This window comes from Protopterus annectens, chromosome 8.part0 (assembly GCF_019279795.1).
Source record: "Protopterus annectens isolate FY-2018-M chromosome 8.part0, PAN1.0, whole genome shotgun sequence".
NCBI lineage: Eukaryota > Metazoa > Chordata > Ceratodontiformes > Protopteridae > Protopterus > Protopterus annectens.
Genome location: NC_056741.1, coordinates 378,025,845 through 378,050,335, shown reverse-complemented (window position 1 = coordinate 378,050,335; position 24,491 = coordinate 378,025,845). Strand labels below are relative to the sequence as shown.

Genomic DNA, 24,491 nt, shown 5'->3' with positions numbered 1-24,491 from the left:
ATTTGGAGTCTGCAACTTTTACAGTGTGGGTTTTGTCAGTGAGCCAGTTGGCAACCTATCTTGTGACGTAGGGATTTATACCTAGTTTAGTGAGTTTAGCTATAATTCCAGAATGGGGGATGGTGTTGAAAACCGTGGTGAGGTCAAGATAGGCTGTGTGAACCACCTTACCCTCATCTACGGTTTTGGTGACTGCCTCAAAGAAGTTGATCAGGTTCAGGAGGCATAATTTGCCTTTCACAAACCCGAACTGGGTGGGATCCAGAGTTTGGAGGTTACCAATGTCTTTGTTTATGAGTTCCTTGATGATACGTTCCATGGCCTTGCAGACCAGGCTTGTCAGGCTAATAGGTCGATAGTTCCCGGGATTAGTGGTGGCTCCCACCTTGTGTAGTGGGATAACTGTTGCTGTGTGCCATTCCGTGGGCACAAAGCCTGATGTGAGGCTATTATTGAACATGGTGCTTAAGTGGGGAGCCAGTTCGTTCTGATCGTGTAAAACGCAGCCTGGGATGTTGTCCGGTCTCATGGATGCTGTGTTTTTTGGCTTTGGAGAATGCAGTTTTTACCTGCGTAGTTGTGATTACAGGGACTCCGCATTCTTCCTGTATAGATATGGGCCCTTTAGGGGGTGAGGGGGGGTAAAGTTAGCACTGAACCTATCTGCCAGGATGTTGGCAATATCAGTTGGTTCTGTAATTTTCGTGCCTTTGTGCTGTAACTCAGAGCAGATCTGGGTGTTGCCATCGAGATTCTTGACATAGCTATAGAATGCTTTGTGGTTGCCCTTAGAATTAGTGGCGATTTTGTTTTCATAGCTAGCTTTGGAGGATCTTATAAGGGATCTCAGCCTCTTACTGAGGCTGACCAGGGAGCTCCTCCACTCATGGGATTTTACTCTCTATTGCGACAGTTTCTTCCTTCTGTTGTACAGTTTGTTTATGGCAGGGGACCACCAGATTGGCTTCCTTTTTTTGGAGGATAGCGTCTTGGTTGTGTTTGGGATAGCACGATCCATGCACTTGTGTAAGTGTTTATAGAGTGCATTTGTGTAGGATTCAGCAGTTGTAACTGTATTATCCATCTGCATGGGTGTCATAAAGTTCACCACTTCTGTCTTAAGAAGCATGAAGTTGGCTTTGGAGAAATTTTTTACCATGGTTTCCTTAATGGGGGGTGGGGGCGGGATGTGGATATCAAGGGTGATTTGCTTATGGATGGATTGGACCAACGAGGAGTTGACTTCAGGTGTGGAACACCGGTCACTCATGTTGGTAATGACTAGGTCTAGGATATTGTTGCCCCTGGTGGGGGTGTGGATAATTTGATCCAGGGCATTGGAGTTTATGAATTCCAGAAAGCGTTGACCTAAGGAGTTGGTGCACGAGTAGTTTTCCCAGTTAATGGTGGGGTAGTTGAAGTCGCCCATTATTAGAGTGTTTGGCTGAACCCTAATATTTTCCAGTATATCAAGAAAAGTGGAGTGGGAATCCTGGGGCATGGTGGGGGATCTGTAGCAAGCTATAATTTGGATTGCAGTTTTGCCCAGAGTTAGTTGCACTTCGATAACCTCAGATGCATTATGCTGAGTAACTAGCCTGGAGGTGTGGATATCCTTAATGAATATGGACACACATCCACCTTTGGTGTTTCGGTCCAGGTTACATGGCCGAAAAGTGTGGTATGAGTTATAGCCTGGTAGTGCAGGGGTGCTCTCTGGAGCCTTGAACCAGGTCTCAGTAACTGCACAGATGTCAATGTTCTCCATTTTAAGGTGTGCCTTGAGTGAGTGCATTTTGAGATTTAGACTTCTAGCATTGAGTGGCATTACCCTCAGTTTTTGCTTGCCTGTTCCTGTTACGGTGGTGAATTTGTTATTTGAACCTTGCCTAAAAAAGGCACTATGGGGCAGCAAGAGCCTTAGCCAGTATCCGGAATCTTGGGGTGACAGGTGCAGGCCATCTGTGGCAAAGCATCATGGTCTGTCGACCATGTTATCCCAAACAGACAGATACTGGATCCCCTTAGAATGACACCAGAAGCTTAGCCAATTGTTGAAGTCAATCATTTTGTCCTTGTACTGCGGTATCATTCGGGGCGATGGCAGAATGCTACTCAGGGCTAGGGTCATACCTGCCTGGGCTACAAGATCGGAGAGCTCTCTACACCTTTACACTTGAATCATATCTCAGTCACACTGCTCAGTGCTGAAACTGCTGCTTAGTATGCTGTCACACCAAAAGTCAAATACTAAATATTTAGTCTTGTGTGATGCAAAGGAAGGTTTAAATAAGCACACTACCTGTCCAGACTTCAGAACAAGACTCCTAAGAAGAGAGCTAGCAGCTGCAGCATGTACAGTAAACTCTCAGTTAACCAGAACTCTGGCAGCCAGCACTCAAGCAACCAGCAAAAAAAACAAAGAAATTCAGTACAATTTTCATGTGTTGCACTTTCTGTTTTCTTCACACAGAAACATACCTTACGTTTTTAGAGTTTTAAAAAGGAAGATGGGAATAAATTCTCTCTCTCCCCAACCTGAGAACAAGTCAAACCAAACAAATAGTATAGGGCACAGTATTAGGCCAAGTTTTAATAGTAGCTCTCAAGCAACCAGTAACTACAGGTATCTGGCATCTATCAATCCCCATGGGTGCCGTTTAACAGAGAATTTACTGTAGAACAGTGTAAGACATCAGGCTAATGTAGAAACCATCATGATGTCCAGCTGATTATATGTACAGCCCCTGGCAAGAAGTAAGACCTCGAGACTGCCCTCTTCCCCATCCCCCCACACAAACAAATTAACAAACAGACTAATAGCCAAGAAATAGCACAGGAAAAGGGTGGAGTGGAAAAAGCAAAGGAGAAACCGAATGCTAATAAGAGCAGACTTCCTAAGGTAATTACATTGATAAACAAATGATTAGAACATGTATAGCAACCTCAATATAATTAAGAACAAAATCACTGTTTAAAGAAAAGTTAAAATCTTTTTTTAAGTATGCACTTTTCTTATTTAAATTACCATGACAAGAGACTTTTCTTATGTTTTACAGATCCATCCTACATCACACCATACTTATCAGATAAGTGCATTTTGGAAGTTGATTGTGATACGATCCTTTTCTCCACTGAAATCAGTGATTCTTTGTGAGCTGTTTAAATTTCTTTTGTAGGCATCCCCAAGGATCTTCTGAAAGTTCCTCATTAACAGTTACATATGCTGACTGTAAAAGAAAGGAAACTGAAAGTATAAGGTAAGCAGTGAAGTGGTTCACCTGTGTATCTGTGTTATCTTGTATAACAGCAAGCAAAGCCTTATTTTTAAATATGGCAAGGGTAGTAGTAGTAGTAGTAGTAAAGAAAGTGGTTTAAAATACCCTGGTTCCAAAATTTCATATAAAACAAGCACTTTAAAACCAAAAAATAACATTCCCATTCTGACATGGCAAAACTCATCAAAGGAGTCCCTCAGGGATCCATTATTCCCTTTATGCTCTTACTTTTCATCAGCAACCTGCCTTTAGACCACCCCTAACTCCCTGTTCTTTATGCAGATGACATGGCGATCTACACAACAGTCCAAGCGCAACTCCAGAGCATCTTTCATCTCATTCATAACTGGCTCTGACACATTCTTATGCTAAACCATCTAAAACCAAAAAAAGTTTTTTTTGACACCCCACAAAGGAGCACTAACTGACCAAAAGCTCTCCCTATTACAGACTTGAATAACTCCACCATTGCATCTAGAACCGCCTTCAAATACCTGGTCTAGTGACTGGACCAGTTGCACTAGACTTCCATCACCACTTATAAAAACAAAAACAAAATTAACTCCCTGCTGTTGTGGACTATAAAAATCTCATCATTCCTCTAATCTGCTAGAGGTGCTATTGGTAAAATGTACTCCTTGCCTAGTTAGAATATGGCCTGCCTATTTTTGCTTCATCCTCTAAGTGCAATCAGTGCCTTTCAAAAAAACTTTGTTGTTTCTTCACTAACGTCCCACCCAAAGACCATTTTTATATCACCTTGAAAAATGTTGATTGGATGCCCATTAAAGCCAATCTCCTTCCAGGCACAAAAGTCCTCAAGCTATTCTACCTTGATTCCTTAGCTCCTGTAGCAGCCAAACCTCATGAAAAAATATATACTTACAACTTATGCCATCTCACTTAAATTGGCTCATCACTTGTATCACTCAGAACCTGTCTACACTCTAACAGTTATGCCCTTTCCATTCTAATGCCTACATACTGTCACCCCCCCCACTACAACCTAGACCTCAATAGTTTCAGAAAAGACCTAGCCTCTTAGCTTTGCTACCAAAGCAAATGTGTCTGCTCCTATACAGGGCACATATCCTAAATCCCACCCTAGGTCTACACTAATGTTACACCCAAACCAACTCCAATCTGATTCCCCTTATCACTACTCCATCACTGTTTATCTCCTAGTCTTCTCAACTCAATCCATACCAAAAGCCATATTTCGTTACTAAACTGTTTTTTTTTATCACACTCATACCTAAAACTCGTTCTCCTTCTTCCATTATTTTCTTATTCACTTTTTCTAATCTTCTCTTCCACTGAACCAAAATGGTAACCTTAAGCATTCATGGCAGCTAGGAATGTCTTGCACACTTAAATTTGTTGTGATGCTTTCAGGAGGACTTCCAAGATGGCTGCATGCAGATCAACAGCATAACTTCAGCTCTCCCAGTGTAAAAACAGAAAATGAGAAAAAAAAGAGTGCCATTGAAAATGTTTTTGTTTTGGTACAATTCAGTTACTAGCTAGTAAATACACTGCCTGGATGCTAGCAAAGAAAAAAATTAGGAAGACCTGAAAGAAAATTTACCAGAAAAGGTGAAAACACTGTCTGGGAATGATTCCGCAGCTGTTCACCAAAAAGCAGTTCAGTCTTCAGCTTTGGTTCAAGAGATGGCTTCCAGTAATTTAGAGGAAAAAAATAAATCAAATATACTTAAAGGTGATTAAAATAAATGAAACATTGAATAAATATTTCAATTCAAACAATAAAAGGCTGGGGAAAAAAAAAAGCTTTAACTAGTCATTCAGATGATCTGATAAAACTGCCAAAATCAGAGGCTGGCATGAAGGAAAAAGCTGGCCGAATGAGGTTTTGCAAGAACAGCTGTTTTAAGAAAAAAAATAGGAGAGTTAGACAGCACGCACACAGAGAAAACCCAGGATTTTCTGCTGTACAGACAAACTGAAGGAACGGACTGTATTAATTTTATGAAGACACAAATAAGCAAGTGGACTGGTATTCCACAGCGGAGGTTAATTGAAAGGGCACATTGAGTGCATGCCTCAAACTTGACCATGAGAAAACAGCCAAGACCTATATTAGTAAAGATGCAGTCATACCAGCAGAAAGAGTTGATCCTGACAAAATTGTGGCAGAATGGCAAAACAGTAAAAACTGGAGACAGCAGAGTGTTTGCAGAAAATGATTATTCACTGTACACTAGGCAGAAGAGAAGCAAATTTATCCCAGCTGTGACGTCCCCACTCTGGGCCAGTAATCAAGGAGCCTGAATCCTCACCACTGACACTGGAGAGGGATGTTCACTTGGAATACAAATGGATACACTCAGTATTTCCATATGCAGGCCTCTTTGCATCAAGTACAGTTTCACTTAAGAGCACACAGGGAACACACTAAGCCTGGGGTCTGAGTTTCTCTAGCTGCCTCCCGCCATTTCCCCAATAAGACTGCTTACTGGTACAACTGCAGAGTTAAGTCTGAGCGAAGTGCCCAGGCCAAGTCCTCCAGCACTGTCTCTGTGAAACCAGTGCTACGTGTCCCTGCTGTAGGTAGCTGACACACACACACACACACACACCTGGGAAAGGCTGACACAGGTTTACTAGCTATTCCCCCTTTTGCCCAGACTATAAGGTAGTTATTACTGCCACCAGGCACTACAGAGGCAGCTTCCTAAAGCTGTTGCAAGGGTACCAAGTTATACTGAGTGAAATTAATATTAATACAAATGGTAATGTTGACCAAACAGCCAGGCTTTCAGGAATGGCCAGAGTTATCACCAAATAAATAGGGTCTATATTAGATTCTCGAAAGCTGACAGTGTAAAATCTGACATTGTCGACATGAGAATAGCGAAACTGCCGAACATCGAACAAGTAAACGTCAGTCTCCGTAAGGAGAGATTTCCATGTACTTCAATGTAGTGTGGTCTCGGAGTTGATATATTTAAGTAGCGGGGGTGTGGGGGGTGCAGGGGGGCTTACCCCCTGCCTACACCATTTTTTTTTTGTTTTTATTATTTTTTTTCTGAACATTCGATGTTTTAACAGTTCGATCACTAAAGCTCGACCTTTAGTGATTCAAACTGTTAAATATTCAATGTTCTAATATAGACCCACTAAATGTATGCAAATACTCTCAGAACTTAAATATTTTTTAAAAAGAAACGGTCACAGTTAAGAGTTTAAATATATTTAATAAAAAACAAATAAAGAACATGAAAATAGGAAATATTTATTTACAGTAAACACCAGAGTTTCATGTCACAGGAAATATTGAAAATAACACAGCTGGAAAGATACACACAGTAACAGAAAAACAATACTTAAGTATTTTCACTATATTTTCTTAACTGATTTAGAAAATTACTATCCCTGGTCACTTACTAGCGCAAGGCAAGATGAAGTGGGTGAGCAGTCCTTGTCAGATCCAATACAGAATACTGAGAGCAATCTCCTACTAATATCTAAATATTAATTCTGGCTTACAGAATGCTATCACATGCATCAGGTCATCTGTCTCTGTTTCCCGCACTATCCCCATCACTAGAAGCTGTCAGGGTTTCAGCACCTACATGTCAATAATACACACACAAGAGCATTGCTTAGATCTTCTGTTGCTCCTGGAAGTCATAAGACCATTTTAACACTTGTACTCTTCCTACAGAGCTACTAACCTAGGCTTCTTACAGACATTGCATCTCTGACTTCATTCAAAACTGTGAGATAAGATCTTCATGGCCTAATTTAATTTCATGTATTTTTCAAAGTTTGCTGCAGCTGGGTTGTAATTAACCTATGCTGTTCCAGTCTTCTCTGTTGAAACATATACATTTAATTCAGTTACAGTTATGCATGTATACTTTTCTTTCCAGCAGGGCACACCGTTGATACATTTTAACACAAGCAGTTTTACAAATACATTTTTCAACATAAGCATCAGTACAAATCAGTTTGATATACAAATGACTTCTAATTCTTTACAAAATTCCAGCTAGCTGTCTTGGCATATGTTACACATCCACTGCAGTACTTCTCTCTGGCATGGCTGGCAGCACCTCCTATCGTGTCAGTTGCGAACAGGGAATATTGTGAGGTGGTTGTGAGATTCAAGCTACTGTATCCAGCTGTCTTCAAAGTGTTTTTTTCTCGAGAGTTAGTCATTTTTGATGCATAGAATAGGCTAAGGAGAAATAGTTTATTCAACAAAAAGTGAGTCAGCAAGCAGAAGGGGACTCTGCTTCTCATTTTTTCTAATGGTAAGGTTCATAGAGACTTTGCCAGTGAAACCTTTTCCAGTGTGCTAAAGGAAAATGCTTAAGAGGCAAGAAAGAAAAACACAAGAGATTGACTAGAAGAATTAGGAGCACCTTAGACTTGAACCAGAGTCTGGTGTTGGAAGATGGAGATGAACAGGAAGAAGACCAACAACTCTGAAATTAGTGAACAAATGAAGAGTGTAAAACATCTTATCACATTTGTGAAATATGGTTTTGTGAGAAAAAGTGGCTGAAAAACACTGGGCTAAACTTGTGGATGGACTATAAAGTTTATACTTCGCTTTATATCATTAATATTTTAAAGGACATTAAAAGGGGGGAGACTAACTTTACCTGAAACAATTTTTGTTATTCACCTGTCTTGCTGAACCTGTGTTGGTCACCAATGTGATTCTCTTGCTGAACATGTGTTAGTCACCATCATGAATCTCCATTTGGTAGATAGTTTAGAATTGCTTCTCTTTTTACTCCTGTTGCTCCACTGATGTGGACCCAGGCAGCCCTCCTGTCCTGTTATGTCTTATGCTAATACGTGCATTCAGGTCCCGCATTATCAACACCAACTCATTTTGTCCGGCAGCTGTTGCCTAAATCCACTCTTTTTCATTATCATAACCCTACTGTGGTTCATAGGCTGAGATTATGAATATTAACCTGTCCCTATACTGGATTCTGATTGCCATGAGTCTGTCTCAAATTCTGACTTCTACAACCTTTCCCTTAACCACAGTCCCCATGCCATTTCTAGACTGTCCTTCCCTTAAGTAGTACACTTGATCTCAAACTAAGTGGCTTTGTTACACTACCTTGTGTCCTGGACAGAGTATGTGCAGCCTCTTCCTTAGCATCATGTCATCCACTTCCAAGCTGTGTCCTTTCAAGTGAACCTGTACTGAATATAACAATCCTTAGTTCATTTTTGGCAGGTTGATTGGTTTTATGTCCATCTTCCCTAGGTAACCCAAGCTGGGCAACTGGACACCATCTGGCCAGTAGCCTATTGACACAGGCTTTATGGCGGGCATGCACAGATCACTAGAGACATATGGACCCTCCCACTGTTAGAATGGGGCCCTGGCATAGTTCTGAGTAGGTTGGCTTCCCCATCCACTTATCACCCAGAATTACCCATGGCCATTTTTGGTGACAGTCAATGTGACCCAATCTCCTAGAGCTAATTTTTTTACATCACTGAGTGGTTATCCAGACACTGCGCCCATTCTGTTATCAATGTTCTTTATAAAGGATACTGCATACTAGTTGATGCCCAAAGAGTTTGGTCTATTCAGTGACTCTCCCAAGAGGCACCTACCTTCTAGAGTCTGTATTGCTACCTGTAACTCCATTCTTGGATGAATTTGAGGTGGAAACACACAGCATGTTTTGGGGAAGTGGGAGGCATCCCACATAGAGAAGGGAAAACATGCAAACTCCACACAGGCATTTGCTGGAGGTCAAGATCGAAATTTTAAATGTTTACCAAAGATATTTCCATTTGTTAATCAGGCAGCTCTTACTAAGGTTACAACTTTCTTTTAAGGGAGAAAATGATATAATTATGCTTACTATGGGACACTTGCAAGTCAACTGGTAAATACTACAGCACTTGACTATGCAGGTGTTCTTTGTTGTCCTTCCAGTGTAGATTCTTTGGTGGTAGATTGGGAGAAGTGAGTTAAGAACCATGAAGAAGGGTATGTAGTGGATAAGGAGGAATAGAATTTAAATGCTGATATTTCTGACTTGCAGTGGTCAGCTATAAAAGATTACTATGTAGTAAAGAAAGGCAACAAGAGAGCGATTATGGTACAAGTCTTTCTCTCTTGGGGTTCTTTATTAGAAATTTATGAAAGATTGAAGTAAGATGAATTGAAGGCGAGACCAAATGATGGGTGGAATGTTGGTATAAAAAACTGACAGAACAAGTAACCAAGTGAAAAAAAAAAACTGGGCAGTTTTTGAAAATTGATTGAATGAAGAAAGGAAGTGGGAAGAGGCATATTGTAGATTGGAGCTGCTGCTGAAAATAATGTATGTGGTTGAAATGGAGGTGGTGACAAAAGTATGGTAGCTCTGAGGAAAGTGTAAACTCAGGCTCAGGAGTACTCAGCCTTGACAGTGGGGCAAAAAAGGGTGATTAGGTCCACTATGGATAATAGGTTACAACTTATGGAGAGAGGAGGGAGGAGGCAGGACAAAATGACACACATTTAAGAGACCTGAAATTTTTGGTATCTGAAGTTTAAACGTTATAAGTACAGAGTCCTGAGAAAAGTATCAAGTGGCATGCACATAAAGCTGGATAAAATCTTCAGTTCTAACATAACCTTAGTAAGGAATAATGTACTAGTATTTAGTCCTGCAATGAATTCAGATTGGAGATGTAGAATGGAAATTTCAAAACAACTATGAAATGAACTTTTGCATGGGAAAAAGTGATGTAACAGTATAGGGATGGAATGCAAAACTAATGGTCAAAACTGAACACTGTGCAGTTCAAGATTTAGCAAAACCATCTGTGTGTATGAACAAAGGAAGGGATGATTTTTTGTTCTGCTTATTTCAGGAAATATGCAAATACAGAAGGATGCTACTTAAGTGCTCTTTTAATAAAAATACCTTTTAGCTTTAGGCATTCAAAGGAAATGTGCTTGAATAATGCAATAATGCAGTTTGCCATTTGTGTGTGGGATGGTGGGGCACTGTGCTAGAGACTGTGTGGTTGTGGACTTAAAGCAAATTGTGTAGTGGGACAAGGTAAGCAGATATGGAGACTGTGGTAGAACAGCATGAGTGGCAGAATAGGCTTGGTGGAGGGATTACTGTAAGCAGGAAAAGTGACACAGGGGATGATAATCTGATAGGTAACCGAGATAAACCTGGAAAATATAAACAGATTTTTTTTCTAGTATTCCATAACAATGAAAAAATGAAGGAGAAGCTGTAGTGGGAAAACTAGAGAGAGATAGAAAAGATGAAAAAGTCTCAATAGTATTATGGGGTTAGTACTGGTATCAACTTTGAATGTGAATACCGTTAAACGATTTCAATGATTTGTTTCCAGAATATGAGATGAAGGTCACTAAGATGGCACCCCACAGTGATGTAAGAATGAAGGAGGACTAGGATATGTCAGAAAATGTCAGAAGGGAATATATAACAGTAGAGGGAAGCAGCAGTGCAGTATTATATATATATATGACAAGCTATATGTTTTACGTAAACAAACTTTGTAGTAAAATAAACTGGGAGAGCAGTAGATTTCTACACAGAGAAGGTGTAGAAAAATGGGAAGGAAATTACATTTGGCAGAGACACTGACTGCTGTTAGGGGGGAGTACATCGTAATCCAATGACAATAATGGTAGAAGTCTCTATAACATATAGGGGAAAAGTGAAATTCAGAGGACTGCAGAATGGATGAGTGCATAGCAGTGATTTTTACAGATCACATTACAGTTATGTAAAATTAAACCACCTAAACCTTTAGGAGGTCACAAGCACAAAACAGTGACACACACCCATGAATATTGCATATACTAACTCAGAGGTGATACACACTTTGCAAAAAATGAAAACATTGACCAATGTTGTAGTAGCCCTAGCTGTAGGGGTTGTATCCTGACAATGATATAACAGTCTCAGGACACATTACACATGCCCAAACTAGGCAGCTTAAGCCAAGCTGACTAAAAGTCAAGCTTAAGTGGCAAGCCCTTCCGAGCTTTACTGCTGCTGAAGAGTATGCTCATCTGGTGTTTGAGGTTTGTTGGTTGGATAGATAAGTTCCCTTTGGGGGAAAAAAGACTTCCATTTAATAAATTTGTTTATTATTAATACTTTACTCTTCAGAAAAGTTATTTTAATGCTAGGAGTTTGTTTTAATGGACTGTCACAAGACGTTAGTGTACTTTTAAACGGGAGTGTCATTTTTTTACTGTCACTTTAAAAGTTGAGTAACTGAAAAACATTTTTTCTGTGGAAAAATTGTTTATTTTACTTTGTTGGACTGGCAAAGTGTTTTAAGGTGCTTTTTACAGTGTGTCTGTGAAAAAGTGACTTTAAAACATTTTGTTACTGGCATTGCTGTTTTCTGTGGGAAGGAGGCACCATTTTTGGCTTGAACATGGAACAATCTGTCGGTCCCATGGTTGGTCCTTCCAGCCACAAAAATAAAAAGTTATGCAAACAGCCTTTGTCATCTCTGCAAGCTAGCAATTTGCCTAAGCTGCAGGTGGGTGACTCTGGTGTGGCCATAGCTTATTCCTCAGACCACTCATCTTTTACCACAGATCCCTCTGGTATAGCACCTACAGCCATTATGGACCTGTGTTGAGCCACTTCCTCTGTAGGTGTTGGAGTCCCCCTTATTGGGCAAGGGGAGACACACTTGTCGGTCCTGGGAGAGGCCACAGGAAGGCTTCTCCTTTTTGCCAGTGTTGTGCCCATCTCTGGGGTAGCTGCTGCCGCTGCCATTAATAACACTGTTGGTCGCATTTTTGCTATCAAAAAGAAACTGAAAACTAAACATGTTTCTAGTCCTCCACAAATTTCTTTAGACAGGAGTAGTTTACTGGGTCTGGCTCCTGAGTTTAATTCAGGCCATTGATCCGTCTTGTAAAATAGTTTCTGGTAAAAGGAAAAAGGATACATTCTTTCTTGAAGAGATTCAAGATTCTTAATCTGAACATGAAGATGAAGGAAGAGATGCAGAGATTTTCCTTCCATTTTCTGATTCATACTCAGAGAAGAGCTCAGTTTCTGACTCTCTCTGTGGAAGATTATCTTTCTTGGAGACTATTTCTAGAATATGCCAGTGTTTTCAGTGGGAGAACCCTGAGGTCTCTCAATCCCTCAAAAATACTATGAGCTGTCACAGAAGAAATTTCCAGAACCTGCATCCATTCCTCCAGTTCTGACAGCTGCAATTTTCCTGACAGTCAGCCAGCTGCCCCTAAAAAGGCAGATAGGATGTTTAAAGTTCATCAGCCTTTTAAGTTCATCAGCCTTTTAAGTTCATGTACACTTCCTAAACCTGATTCAGAAGATTGAGCTTTAGTTAATGACAGTGATACTATTTCTGATAAGGATGGGAAGATTATTGATAAGTGTAGGGAAAATATATGCTTCTGCAACTTTGACTTTCAGAATTTTGAGTTGTCAGACTCGTATACTAATGTGTTTTCTGAATGACTGTGAAACTATGAGGAATGTTTTACTGTAGTTTCCTGTTGTGAGGCAAAATCGGCTTTAATTTCTTCTGCTGTTCAAGTCACTACTCATTGTATACATTGTGTGCATGACTGTTGATACTTTTTCAGTTGCTGTGGCTACTGGTGTTGTTTTGAGGCAGTTTGTGTGGTTACATTCTTGTAACAGCCCAGATGAAAAAAATGAGATTTTAATTTCTTCTTTGGATGGAAAATTAGTCTTTGCCCCCCACCCCCACCCCCTTTTGTAGAGGTGATCAAAAAGTGTGATGAAAGGGGTAAGTTGATACAGGGAATCTCCAAGATTTTTTAGCCCTCCTCTTCCAAATGTTCAAAGGGATTCTCTTACCTCCTCATACAAGTTTGGTAAGAAACTAACTAAACAGTTTCAACAAAATGCAGATAAATAGATGTTTAAGAAGAATGGCAAGAGGGTTCCAAGAACAACTCCCAAAATCAAGGACTGTTCAATAACTGGGAATGACTAAGAGACTTTGTTCCCCTCCCACCCTGGTAGCACCTCTATTTTTCTTCCAGAAACTCTAAATCTTCACTCCTCTTCTCTTTGGCAGGAGACAGTTTCAGACAAATAGGTTCTGAAGATTATTCATCAAGGTTACATATGGCAATGGGAAGAAATTCCTCCTTTCCAGGGGATAATTCCTTATCCTCCAAACCAGACCCCTGTTTCCACATGCCCTTCATTACCTGCTGCCCCAGGGAGTGATAGAACCAGTTCCCCTTCCCTGATGGGAAAAGGGTTTTATTCAAGGATGTTTTTAGTAACAGAAGGAAAATGCTTTGAGACCAGTTCTGCATTTTTCTTTCTTTCTTAAATTTGTGATAGTGCCTAAATTCAAAATGATGTCAGTTCACAACCTGTTACTACTTCCTCATTCAAGTTTCCTGTAACACTAGATTTAAAAGATGCTTATCACATTTTTGTTCATCCAGACTTCAGGTGTTTCTTAAGGTTTTGTGTGTCTGTATCATTATTGGTTATTTGCCTTACCTTTTGGATTGTCCACTGCACCAAGAATGTTCACAAAGTGTCTTCCTCCAGTTATAGCTTGTTGCAGGCTTCAGGGTAATCACAATTTCCCTATTTAGATGACTTATGCATGCAGACTTCTTTTCAAAGTGTGAGGAATCTCTCTCTTTGATGAGAGATCTCTTACACAAGTTGGGATTCAGAGAATATTCAAAAGTCTTCCTTGACCTGTCACAGGATTGTGTTTCTGTGATGTTATAAAGACACCAAAGTTCAGAGAGATTTTCTTCCCCAGAAATATCTATTTCTAGGGTTTTCCACTCGGACTTCAGTCACTGTGAGGAATACCTCAGGATTTTGGGCGTCATGGCTTTTATGATTCTCATGATACCCTTGCAAGATTCCATATGGCAAAGATGCATTGGTATCTGAAGTCTCTTTGGTCCCAGAACCAACACCCCTTGTGTCTTTTCAGATCCTGGTGCTGGGCCTTGTCAGAAGAGAAGTCACTTGCTGAAGACAACATATGTCTCCAAGTCCAGTTCTCCCCTTCCCCCTCCTGTTCTAAACCAGTCAGTCACTATAGATGTCTCAGACTTTGCTTGGGGAGAAGTTTCAGGAGGGATAGAAGTGCAGGGTGTGTGGGACACCAAGGACGGACACAAGCACATAAATATAAAAGAGATGCTTGCCCTAACCAAGGCACTCCTCTCTCTGAATCATCTTTGGTCCCCAGCACCTCTTCAGGTTGTTCTATAGACAGTATCACAGTCATGTGGTACATAAGCAAAGGGGGGGAAAGGACATATCTCTCTGCAGACTAGCCATGCTATCTTGGGATATAGCTTCACAGCAGTCTCATTCTACAGACGTCCTGTATTCTGTCAGAGCAAAATTGTGTGGCAGACAGGATGAGCAGGACAATGGCAGCCCCTCATAAATTGAAACTAGATCCAGGGATCTTCTGAGATTTTCTCAGTTTCTGAGGAGTTTCTCAAGTAAACCTATTTGCCTCCTCTCTGAATAATCATCCAACAAGATTCTGCTTCAGGACTCCATGCAAGAAGATTGGTAGACAGATGCATTTATTTTCCTTGGGCAGGAATGTTCTTGTATGCTTTTCCAACTTTTACACTAACATTCAAAGTGCTACTGAAGATTCAGAAAGAATCCCCCAGGTCATTGTGGTGACCCTCTTCTGTCCCAGGCAACTGTAGTTCTCAGTTCTTTTGGAAATGGCCAGGGGATTTACCACAAACTTCCACTCAGACTGGATCTATTTACACAGGAGCAGGGGTGGTTGATACACCCAGACACCAGTCAGTTTCAACTGATTGCCTGGATGATACAGTCTTAATTCCTTTTGGGCATCTGTTTAATGAGGATGTGAGAATGGTACTAATGTAGGCATGAAAGCCTTCTACTAGAAAATCATATATTAGCAAATGGAAAAGGTTTTCTAGTGATGCCAACAACATAGTCAGCACCCATTCAGGGCTAATTGTTCTTTATTTTTACAATATTTGTGTGAGTTACTATCCTTTGGCCTTTCGTACTCCTCTATAAAAGTTCATTTATCATCCGTTTCAGCATGTCTGCTCATGTATTCTCCTCTTTCATTGCATTCTCATGTCAGAATAGGGGTTTTGCATAAGAGCCCTCCAAGAAAACTGGTGACCCCTTCTTGGGATCTAAATTTAATGTTAGAGAAGCTAACACTTGCTCCATTTGAACCAGCTAATCTGGCTGACGTGAACGTTCTCAAAATGGAAGACAGGTTTTACTGATTGCTCTGACCTCTGGAAGAAGAGTATCTGAGTTGCAAATTCTTGTAGTGCATCATCCATATCTCATTTTCCACAGGGACTAGGTTTCTTTGAGAACTAATCCTCCTTTTATGCCAAAAGTGGTACTGAGTTTTTGACAAAACTATTAATGTGAAGTTGTTCGATCTCGCCGTTCATTTTTCACTGATGGGTTCGGAGCTGGGAGTTTTCAACTTTCAGCAAGTTTTATATTTCAATTTTTATATATCTTTGATTATTATATAATACTAGATATAGATATTACTAGCTAGTAAACAGTTGTTTTCTGTCTTCACACCCCTTTCCTCAGTAAAATCTTTCTTTGCCTTTGGCCTTAGGACCTCTTCTTATAGTTGTTAGTTAGTGTTCCCTTTTTGGGATTCTTGTTATTGGATTGCTCAATCCTATTTATCTTGATATAGTTATTAGTTACCTTTTTGGGCTGTGTGTGTGCATTGTGTGAGTTAGTTAGATTCTGCTTAAATAGCTCATAATAAAACAGTGTGTTCCATTTTATTGGATATTGTGAAATGTCTGAAGAAAAGGAAAAACATCCAAAGTCTGGGTTTAAAAAATGCCCAGACAGCGGACAGAAAATGTCCGTCACGGATGCCCATGTGCAGTGTGTTTACTGTTTGGTGAGGTGCACCTGCAAGAGTCATGCAGTATCTGTCGCTCCTTTTCCACCAGAGTGCTTGCAGAAAGGAAGAGGAAGTTAATTGATAGGGGTATTAACAAGCACCCTTTTTCAGAGGCATTGTCTGGACAGCATGGGGTCAGCAAATCGTCTAAATCTTCCTCTGAATCCAGGACTAAAAAAGGAAAAAGGTCAAAGTGTGGTGACCGGCTCCACTACCTTCGGAGCCAACAGTCTGTTCTTTTCAGAAGCGGGACACTGCTCTGGAACCGGTTGCCAAAAAACTTCCATCGATACTGCTCCAATCGGCTCCATCTGTTCACTCTTCCAGGTCTTCTGTCAGCCTTTCCGATCTGGATAGGGACTGGCTGGTTCAGAAACTCTTAAAGGCACCAGGCCTAGCTAAATTGCTGTCGGCTCAGACCCAACTGTCTGAGCCGAAAACCACTACTCTTGAATTGTCTGCTCCTCCTCCGAGCCATACCAGACCTCCGGAGCCGGAGGAGACCGACCTGATGATTGTGGATCCCTTGGAGCCGACACCTGCTCCAGTGCCGTCGGCTCCATCTGCTTGGACGTTCTCGGTGCTGACCGGGGACTCTAGGAGCCGACACTCTCCGGTCGGGTCCGGGGAGGATAGTCACACTGACTTGTCGATGCCGAATCTTCCTCTCGGGGCCTCGGCTCGGGTGAGCTTGGCTCCTACCTCGGGCTCTGAGCCCACGGCTTTGGTGCTGGAGGAGATCATGGCTCTGGATCCATCGACTCCTCATCGGAGCCGAGGTGCATTCGAAGCCATGAGGCGAGTATTGTCTCCTAAGACTTCCTCATCTCAAGGTCTGGCCCCTTCTTCCCCTAAAGTGCCTGTGTTAGTTTCTGTTTCCTCCGGTCATCCCAAGCGTAGAGACCCTGAGCTTCAGGTAGTCCCACAGGGCGCTCCCTGCTCTTCTGAGACCTCTCCAGAAGTTCCCCCTGAAGATGTTCCCAGGAAGAGATTATGCAAGAGGAGGCATTTGGACTCCCCACAGGAGTTTCTCGCATCGGACTCTGACTTGGATGAATCAGAAGGGTCCCTTACTTCCCCCTCTGAGGACATCTCCTTTGTGGAGATTCTAGAAATTCTTAGGCAGAGGGGTGATTGGCAGTCCAAGAGCCTTACTGAGGACAAGTCGGTTCTCCTGAAGGCGTTTGGGTCTCAACCTTCCACCTCTTGGGTATCTCCGCCCTACGATGAGCTTGTGGATCTGGTCTCTCGTAGAGTGTGGGAGTCACTAAAATCTATGGAACCTGTTCCTAGGAGGCCTAATAAGTTTATTTCTGCCCCCGTGGATAAGTCCTTTTTGACCAAGGCAGTTTCTGTTGATGCCATGGTGGTGGTGGCAGCCACTAAAAAGGAAATGTCTGAGACTTTCTCGTCTATCCATCCTCCTAACAGAGAATCTAGGATCATGGATAGGTTTGGGAAACGCATGTTCAGTTCAGCGACTTTCTCACTCGGATCACTGAACTACTTGACACACTTCACCAGACTGCAGAAAGATCTCCTTAAGGAGTTGGGAGATGCTCTTCAGGGTGCTGTAGCTACGAGTGTATCCGACAAGATTGCCACTCAGCTCTCTACCCTCAATTCGATAGTCAACTTGTCCATGCGTCTCGTATCTTACGCAACTGATGGTTCGAGTAGAGCTGCAGGTACAGGAATTGCTCTTCGTAGGCATGCCTGGATGCGACTTTGTTCCTTCGCGGAACCCTTCAAGTCCTCCTTTACGAATACCCCATTTGACGGCTCATCTTTGTTTGGGCCAAAGGTGAAGGAGACTTTGAGCAGGTGTGAGCAAGAGGGAATGACTCTGTCTGCCGTCGGAGTCCGTTTTCCAACCCCCTCTCGACCCTTTCCTAAAGGTCAGAGGGGAGGAAATATGTGGTTCCGGAAAGCCCAAGGAGCCTTTCAAGACGCACGTGGAGAGCCCCCCTCCAGAGGCAGAGGAGGGGGTTTCAATGGAAGATGCTGCCCTCTCATAGAGGGGGTCCGCAACACCAGGGTGACGGAGATCACTTCTCTGGTCAGTCCTACCAGCGCTCCTGAAGGGAGGCCCGGCTATTCTACTTTGGAGGCAGTTGGGGGTCGCTTGTCGTTGTACCCAGAAGCCTGGCTAAATATAACAAATGACATTTGGGTACAAAGTATCATTTCCAGATGGTATTTCATACTGTTCTCCACCCAGCCCCTTCCCATCAAAAAAATCCCGGACGTTCCACCCAGTGACATGGGACAAGCAGCAATAGAGGTATACTGATTGCTAGAAAAAAAGAGTCATCCAGCCAGTCCCGACAGACCAAACAGGATTCGGAACTTACTCAAGATTTTTTTTGGTTCCAAAGAAAACAGGGGACTGAAGACCCATTTTGGATCTCAGCAGTCTCAACCAATTTGTGAGAAAAGAGAAGAGAAGTTCCAAATGGTCACGCTACAGTCCATATTCCCGATGTTCTTCATCTCACATTGCTGCAGTCCTAACACTTGGGGTAGTCCGCTGTCCCTCGGTCGGCCCGAATATCAGTGTATAAGGCTGACGTTGGTCAAGGCGCATTTGACTGACATCAGAACGTCAGGGTACAAATGCGCATGACCGACGTCATATCCTCAGTCTTTTTTGCCGCATGGTCCGATGCAGAAGCAGTGTTGCAAGTGCCGTTCGGCGTTCTGAAATTTTTCGAATTCGGAGTTTCAGACCGAAGTCAGAGTTGGTTAAGTACCCCGTTGGGGACTATTTTGGTTTTTTCTTGCCTCAGTGGTTTACCGGATGTCAGAAAAAGTGAATAACTGTATTTCTTGTGGGAAACAGATACCGCATAGGGATTACCATAATTTGTGTATACCTTGTTTGGGACCTGAGCACGACGTTGTTGGGTGTCGCTTTTGTGCTAGGTTCAATAAACGCACTATAAAGCGTAGGTTGGATTGTGCCAGGTTGGTCTTTGGGAAGCGGTGCAATTACAATATGCCGTCGGATGCTCCGACGGCGGCTTCCTCAAAGAAGCGCAAGGACAAGGCAGTTAAACCTAGGTTAGAGGAGTCGTCCGAACCGGACGCCGGTTCTTTAGAGGCGTCAGTGGAACCGGTGGTTCCGGCGGAGGCCTCTCTGGAGTCCCAGGGAGAAACTGTGTTTTACAGGATGTGGCCTCCCAGGAGGCAGGTCAGGCTGTAGGGGCTTCTCAGGTAACTGTACTCCCCTCCCTTCCTAAGGTGTCTAGGCCCTCTCTTTCTGCTTCCAAGGCTTCTCATAGAGGCAGGTCTAGTTTTGCTTCTGTGGGTGTCACTCCTAGTTCTTCAGGTTCAGTGCCCAAGAAGCACATGCTTAAAATGGCAGAAGATTTAATTACTTTGATTAGAGGCTCTATGCCCCCTCCTGATAAGAGGCCTAGGATGGAACCTGTGTTGGGGATTATGAGCAGGCTTCGGATGTGTCTGAGTCTTGGCTGAAGACTTGCAGGAGTATTCTCATTATTCTGATTCTGATGTGGATGATTCTACTCCTTCTGCTTCTCCTCCTGAGGATTTTTCTTTTCAGAGACCCTTCACTCCATGAGAGAGCATTTTAAATGGGAAGGTCAGGATTTCTCTGATTCCAGGAAACGGCTTAGGGAATTTTTGTTTTACCCCAGCATAGGCCTTTAGCTATACCTCCTGTTCTGAATGTGGTGGAAGATGTGTTTGCAGAGGCTTCTCTTAATCCTGATTCTTTGCCTCCTGCTCCTGTTAAACCAGATAGGTATTACAGGGTGCCTGAAGCTCATAAGTATCTTTTTAGGAGTCCTAGGGCAGACCCAGAAACTGTTAGCCAGGGGCCTAAGGGTGTTAAGGCTTCTGTTGTCAAGAATCCAGTTCCGGCAGATAAAGAGGCCAGGGCCTTGGATAGGTGGGGAAAGAAAGTTTATACTTCTTCCACTCTAGCCATGAGAGCTTTGAATTGCCAGTTTCACATGTTGAAATATCAAAATTATCTCCTTTCACAGTTGAAATCTAAGGTTTATGCTCTGGCGGAAGGTATTGATTGTAAAGAGTTACAAGATTTAGTGCATGTTTCTGATCAGGTGGGTAAGCACTCTTTGCAATGTGGTTTTGATGCTGTTCAGGCCTCGTCTAGGGTGGCTGCCACTGGGTCAGTTCTTCGCAGGCATGCCTGGCTGAGGGATCAAAATTTATCTGACCATGTTAAAACTAGGATTTTGGATGCCCCTTTGCAATCTGATGTCTTGTTTGGTTCTCCTGTTGAGGCAGTTTTAAAGAAAATGGAAGACAAGGCTAAGTCTATGCAGACTGTTAAAGATTTTTTGCAGGTTCAGCCTCCAAAGTTTAGTAGAAATTGGCCTACTAAAGGGTGGACGTATCCTTCTTATGATTCCCAGTCTAGGGGTAGATCTAGACGTGGCAGGGGCAGAGGTCAGGGCTCTTTCAGGCCTAGAACAGGGAGTTCTCCTGCACAGTCTTCGGGTGAGGGCAGGGGTCAGTCCTTTCATAAACAGACCCAATGACCTACCTTTTCAGCTGCCAGAACCTTCTCGCCTGGCAGCACCTTTGGGAGGAAGGTTGGCACTTTTCAAAGAAAATTGGAGTTTGATTACCCAAGACAGATGGGTACTGGATATCATACATCACGGTTACAGGTTTTATTTCCATACCTTGCCTCCTTTCAAAGGCATGCCAGACATTCCTCCTCAACAAAGAATAGAGGCTCACAAGCAAATTTCTCTGTTACTCCAAATAGGGGCCATACAGCCGGTTCCTATGCCAGAAAGGGGCCTAGGATTTTATTCTCGCCTGTTCCTTGTGCCAAAAAAGGGGAACACGTGGAGAACAATTTTGGATTTATCTGTCCTCAACACTTATCTGGACGTTCCCAAGTTCAAAATGTTGACGTTACAACAGCTTTTACCTCTACTGGGCAAGGATCACTGGATGGTAACTTTGGATCTCAAGGAGGCTTACCTTCATGTTCCTATCAGGCTAAGTTGCAGGAAATATCTGCGTTTTCGGACTGGGACTTCTCACTATCAGTTCTCTGCATTGCCCTTTGGCTTATCTACTGCGCCCAGAGTATTTACGAAAGTTCTGGCTCCAGTGATAGCTTTCTTCAGGCTAAAAGGAATACAAATCTATCCTTATTTGGACGATTGCCTGATTCTGGCTCAAGGAAGGGACGAGCTTCTTCGTCATTTGGAATATGTGATAGCAGTGCTAAGATGCCTGGGGTATTCTGTGAACGAAATAAAGTCCAGTCTAGTACCCTCTCAAGACATGTGCTTTCTGGGTGTAAGACTGAATACAGCATCCCAGATGGCCTTTCTAACCCCGGACAAACAAAAGAATCTTTCCCTTTACTTCCATCATCTATCTCTTCAGTCCGGGCTGACTGCAAGGACAGTCCTTCAAGCCTTAGGGTTCATGGCATCTTGTATTCTGGTGCTTCCCAATGCCAAACTGCATATGAGGAAGTTGCAATGGTATCTCAAGAATGTATGGACACAGCACTGCCAGCATCTGGACACTGTCATTCAAATAATACCTTGCATTCAAAAGGAATTTTTGTGGTGGGCTCAGGAATGTCACCTAAACAAGGGACTCTCTGTGACCCGGCCAGAGGCGTAGTCAAATTTTAATGACAGATGCCTCAGACAAAGCTTGGGGAGCTCATCTAAACGGAAAGTGGATACAAGACAAGTGGCCTGTCAGACTACAGCATCTACATATCAACTTGAAGGAGATGTTAGCAGTCCAGTTTGCATTAATAGCTTTCAAGGATTTACTTCTTCCAGGGCAGGTGTTGATTCTAACAGACAACACAACTGTCATGTGGTACATCAACAAGCAAGGGGAACACATTCTTATCCTCTATGCAGGCAAGCAATGATTTTGTGGGAGACTGCTCTCAGTTTACAACTAAGTCTTCAGGCAAGGTTTCTGCCGAGAGCACAGAACTCCTTAGCAGATGTGTTAAGCAGACAAATCATGGATCCCCACGAGTGGAAACTGGATCTTCATGTATTTCAGAAATTGACAGTGTCCTGGGGAACTCCAGACATAGATCTGTTCGCTTCTCCACTAAACCACCAGCTGCCAAAGTTTTGCATAAAGCGGTTTCATCCCACAGCTTGGAAAGTGGATGCTCTTTCTTTCAGTTGGAAAAATCTTCATGTGTATGCCTTTCCACCTCTGCCTCTCCTCCCAAAGGTACTTCTAAAGGTCAGACAGGACAAGCCAAGGATGATTTTGATAGCTCCAGATTGGCCTCGACAGCACTGGTACCCATTACTGAGAAGTCTAGTACAGAAGCCTCCATGGCCTTTGCCTTTGATTCCACATCTGTTGTCCCAGGAGGACAGTCATTTGCTCAATGTCAAACTTCACTCTCTTCACCTAACAGCATGGCATATTCTGTTTTAAACCATAGAGGGTATCAACTTCCACAACAAGTTTTGAATGTGATTTTGGAAGCTAGAAGGCCTAGTACAAGGAAAGTGTACGCAGATAAATGGAAGAGATTTTTATTTTGGAGTGCAGCTAAGGATTTGGATGTTTCTGAGCCTGATTTAAGTGTGGCTCTTCAATATCTTACTGAGTTATTGGACAAAGGTTTGTCCTTCTCTTCTATTAAGATTCATGCTGCAGCAATTTCAGCTCACTATGACTGTGACCCACCATTGTTTTCTCATCCTTTGTTCAAGCAATTTCTTAGAGGGCAAAGAATATAAGACCCCACGAAGAGCTCCTACTCCTGCTTGGGATCTCAATTTTGTGTTGGAGAAACTCACTCTACAACCTTTTGAGCCTGCAGCTACTGCTGAGTTGAAATATTTGTCATGGAAGACTGCTTTTTTGTTGGCCATTACCTCTGCAAGAAGGGTTTCTGAATTGCAGGCCCTTATGGCAGTTGAGCCTTTCTTAATTTTCCATAAGGATAGGGTGTCTTTACGTACTAATCCTTCCTTTATGCCTAAAGTGGTTTCTAGTGTGGCTTTAAACCAAACTATTCATTTGCCTACTTTTTATGCAAATCCCCAAACTAAAGGGGAAAAGATTTTGCACACTTTAGATGTACACAGGCAGTTGCGATATTATTTGGACAGAACTAAAGGGTTCAGACAATCTCAGCAGTTATTAGTTTCTTTTGCTTTGTGCTCTCAGGGCAAGCCCGTGTCAAAACAAACTATTTCTAAGTGGATTGGATTTTGCATTGCTTTCTGTTATTCCCATCATGGCAAAGAGATTCCAGCTGGGATTAGGCCTCATTCCACTAGGGCTACTGCCACTTCAACAGCTTTTTGAGGGGGTGGCTACTAAGGATATTTTGGAGGCAGCCACTTGGAGTTCAGTGCATACCTTCTCTAGGCATTACCACCTTCCACTGTACTCTAAATCCAGGGCTGGTTTTGCCACTGCTGTGTTGCAGGGCATTTTGGCAGCTCCTGCTTCATTATAGTTTAGCCATCCTCCCTTACCTCTGCTTTGGGATTCTACCCAAGTGTTAGGACTGCAGCAATGTGAGATGAAGAACATAGTACAGTTTTGTACCTACCATAAATGTAGATGTTCAAGATCCACATTGCTGCAGTCCAATTTACCCTCCCTCCTTCCCCTCTGTAGTTTGAGGTGGTTGTGTGGGTTGGGTTATCCATCTGAGGTATAATTGTATAATTGTATATATTGTATATATTGTACATATTTTTGGTGTTAGGCTAGTTGGTTGTTTAGTTGTTGTCTATGGGTTTTGACCTTTCTTTTTAGGGTCTTCTGACATCTGGGGCAAGAAAAGACTGAGGATATGACGTCGGTCATGTGCATTTGTACGCTGACGTTCTGATGTCAGTCAAATGCGCCTTGACCAACGTCAGCCTTATACTCTGATATTCGGGCCGACCGAGGGACAGCGGACTACCCCAAGTGTTAGGACTGCAGCAATGTGGATCTTCGAACATCTACATTTATGGTAGGTACAAAACTGTACTTTTTTAGGGAAGGACAATTGGATGTGCTCGATCGATCTCAAAGATGCGTACTACCACATATAAATGGCCAGGCCAACCAGAGATCACCTGTGTTTTCGGCTGGGAGCCAATCATTATCAATTCTGAGCTCTGCCCTTTGGTGTCACTACAGCCCCCAGAGTGTTCACCAAGTTCATGGCAGTAGTCACGGCTCACCTGAGGCGTCTAGGATTCCAGGTGTTTCTGTATTTGGACGGTTGGCTCCTTACCTCCACCACCAGGC

General features: G+C 42.6%; 1 protein-coding gene across 1 annotated transcript in view; it reads left to right on the top strand.

Moving 5' to 3' along the window:
• Positions 1–3,239: 3,239 nt before the first annotated feature.
• The window catches only part of LOC122808815 (C-type lectin domain family 2 member B-like), a 1,263,928-nt gene continuing 1,242,676 nt past the window's right edge, over positions 3,240–24,491 (top strand). The window contains exon 1 of the mRNA XM_044079877.1: positions 3,240–3,260. The gene's annotated coding sequence lies outside the window, so the exon portion shown is untranslated. The remainder of the gene's footprint in view (positions 3,261–24,491) is intronic.